General features: G+C 37.3%; 1 pseudogene; it reads left to right on the forward strand.

The window, feature by feature from the left end:
* Positions 1-1,211: 1,211 nt before the first annotated feature.
* LOC113740853 (protein neprosin-like) lies at positions 1,212-3,383 on the forward strand (annotated as a pseudogene).
* The last annotated feature ends 124 nt before the right edge of the window (positions 3,384-3,507 follow it).

Here is a 3,507-nt window from a genome sequence, read left to right on the forward strand (position 1 = left end):
TTCTGTACAAAAACACCCCCTTGTCACTGTGAATTTGAAAAGAAACAATTACTCCCAATCCCTGTGGATTCAACCCTACTCACGCTATCTACAGAAATTACTTTTAGTTTAAGTAGATTTTATTATTGTACAGGTTTTAAAGTAAGTCCCTCCCTCCTAGAAGTAGGAGTAGGTTAGGCTAAACTAGATGTGACGCTAGTGAAAAAAAAAAAGACAGGGGTTCTGTTTGACATTTTGACTGCGGGTTGGGGGGGGGGGCTTAAAGAAAATAGAATCGAAAGAATAAAAAGCAATCTCAAATGTAGAGAAAGGTAATGGGCTCAGAGGTCATGACAGGGGAAGGACGAGAGAGGAGTCTGCTGAATCAAGAATCATCATCATCATCCGTCCACCCAACACTGCTTTTTTAGTAGCACTATGCGCTTTACTGAGAGGAGGATCAAATGATACCAGATGAGCCCTTTTTTTTTTCCCCTGCTTTTGTTGAGCACATTGCAGTGGGGAAGGAATATAAATTATATAAAAGAGGGTTCACCCATAAAATGATGTTGGAATTTTGATACAAACATGTAAAGCAATTGGGGAAGACAGACACTACTGTGTGCATGTGCTGATAATCATCCCTTCCCAAATATACCCGCAGCCTAAAGCGTGCGTATGAATCAGATTGAACCCCAAGCTACTCTATTCATAAGTGTATTGCTTCGCTGTTTTTAAATGTCAAATCATACTAATTTCAACTCTTTTTTTCCCTCTCTTCTGGAAGTTCCATCTTGACTTGAGTTCTGAGTGCTTGTTCTTGATTAATTTTTTGTTACTTTTTCCGTAGTTATTGTTTTGTAAGAATGATATATTCTTCTCGTTAGCCGCAATTGGTCGTAATATGAAAACCAAGTGATATTGCATTCTCTTTCGATATTTGTTCATGAAAAAACAAGAAAGTTTGTGGCCTACTAATTAATGGTAACAAGGAAAAGAAAGATTATATGAATATATATTGTGGCCTTTCACAATCCATATTAAAGTCGTACTTTCGTCTAGTAGTTTTGGGGTCCAGGATTGAAGAGGTCCGAAGAATTATGAGTCAATTGACTTGGGAGGTTTCGTTTAATAAACCAGTAGAATTCCACGAACGATACTTTAAAAGCTTATAAATTCACCTAGTAATGAACTCAAATACATACCACCAACCTGTGAATCAATTTTGCATTGGAAGTTTTAAAAGTGAGAAGAAAATGAAGCTATTTTATTTCTTCATTTTATTATCCATGATGAATTTATGTGATGCCTCAAGCAAGAAGACTCAGGTCAGGAAAACGTTGAGCAGTTCAAAGAAGATCCCTGTCAAGTCCATCAAGGTTATTCCTGCTAGTTTTGCTATACTTTCTTACATTACTAATTGAAAAGTAGAGTATGCCGTCCACACTTTTAGGACTCGCATATATGACTAACTGGTGCATGATTGTTTTCAAAGGCAGAGCCCTGATGGTGATATTATTGATTGTATCAACATTTATCATCAACCAGCATTTGATCATCCTTTGCTCAAAAATCATACCATTTTGGTGAGCCTTTCTATCCCACCCAAAAGCAAGACAAGGGAAAAATCTCTACAAGTGAAAATTTTATGTATTTTTGCACGTTGAAGATGAGGCCTAGTTTGCAGCCTCGGAAAGGACCAATTGGTGGGGGTGAACTATTCAAATCCAATGCTCATGGCCAAGAGGATAAAAAACCAATTGCTCAGTTATGGCAGTTGGGTGGGAGATGCCCTGAAGGAACTATTCCTATTAGAAGAAACCAGAAAGCAAGATATGCAAAGAAGGAGCACAGAAACTTTCCCCAGCTCGCTGGCTTTTCCAATCACGAGGTACCCTAAACAACTGGAAATTTGCTGTGTACCATAAACAATACGACTCTTGTAGAATTTTTTTTTTTTTTTTTTTAGGTGTTGATATGCATGACAGAATCACTTGAAACATCTAATCATACTATATTTTTGCTAGAATTTTGTAGCAACACACGCATGCATCTTTACATATATAGGTTTAATACTTGGCGTCTGCTAATTTTCCTTTGAGAGTATTATATATCAAAATTTTTGAGTTTGTTTAAATCTCTCTCATTTTTAGCTTATTTTATCGATTTCTCATTTTCTTTTTTCTTCAATTCTTCAGTATGCATATGCATCTGTCCAAAGTAACGTGTATTTGGGAGCAAAGGCAACAATAAACCTTTGGCAACCCCAAGTGCAGGGCAGTGGTGAATTTAGCTTGGCTCAAATATGGGTTCTTGCAGGTGCTAATTCAGATCTGAACACCGTTGAAGCTGGTTGGATGGTATTTCCAAGTCTCTTTGGAGATAGCAACACAAGACTTTTCACTTACTGGACTGTAAGTCACAAAATATTATCAATCCTAATGCAAATATAATATGTTTGCCTGAATCTAAATTTTTATCATATGTATGTATCAAAATTTGGTAATGCTAACAGAGTGATGGTTATAATTCCACTGGGTGCTACAACTTGCGCTGCCCTGGCTTTGTTCATGCCAGTAATTCAATTGCATTAGATGTTGCCCTTTCACCAGTTTCTACCTATCATGGTGCTCAACATGAAATCATCCTACATATCTTTAAGGTAATGACAGCCAAAATGGATTAAGATCCCAGCATCTTATGTACAACATAACCCTAATTTTTTTTTTCTGGGATTTGAAAAACTCATAATATAGTGGTATGATTTTGTTTAGGACCCAAAGCAAAATGTGTGGTGGCTACAACACGGGAATGACGATGTAATTGGTTATTGGCCTGCTTCCTTATTTAAAGACCTAGCAGACAGTGCTTCACTAATTGAATGGGGGTGGAGAGATAATAAATAATGCTCAAGATGGGCAACACACCACAACTCAAATGGGCAGTGGCCATTTTGCTGAAGAACAAGCCGGAGGGGCAAGTTACTTCAAGAATCTTCAAGTAGTTGATCAATCCAACGCCTTAGTCCCTCCTGGTGATATCAAAGCTGTAGCTACGAAGCCGAATTGCTACAACATAGTACCTGGAAAGAGTGATGATGCCGGAGATTACTTTTACTTTGGTGGACCAGGAAGAAATCCTAATTGTCCATGACCAAAGATAATGCAACTTGAGATTCTCCACATATGAATTCTGACATATGGCGAGGGGCAGAATCTTGATATGCATTTGATCATCTGAATACAGAAATTGATTATATTTCTTTAGGCATTAAATCAAATTGCAGAACGCAAACAATGCCAAAGCAATACACATTCAGAAGCAAGAAAAATCAAACTGTACTACTCTATTAGCATCATAATATTTACCTGTATGCCTGAATAAATAACCTTTCTTATTCTCAAGCTCCTCCTTGTCTTTCCATGTCATATACGCCTAAGACGTAAAATGAAACCAAATAACGTCCATGATAAAATGATAGAGACTAGGGAAATGAGAGTTACCAATGGAGAACTAGATTGTTTCCTT

Source organism: Coffea arabica, chromosome 1c, assembly GCF_036785885.1.
Source record: "Coffea arabica cultivar ET-39 chromosome 1c, Coffea Arabica ET-39 HiFi, whole genome shotgun sequence".
NCBI lineage: Eukaryota > Viridiplantae > Streptophyta > Magnoliopsida > Gentianales > Rubiaceae > Coffea > Coffea arabica.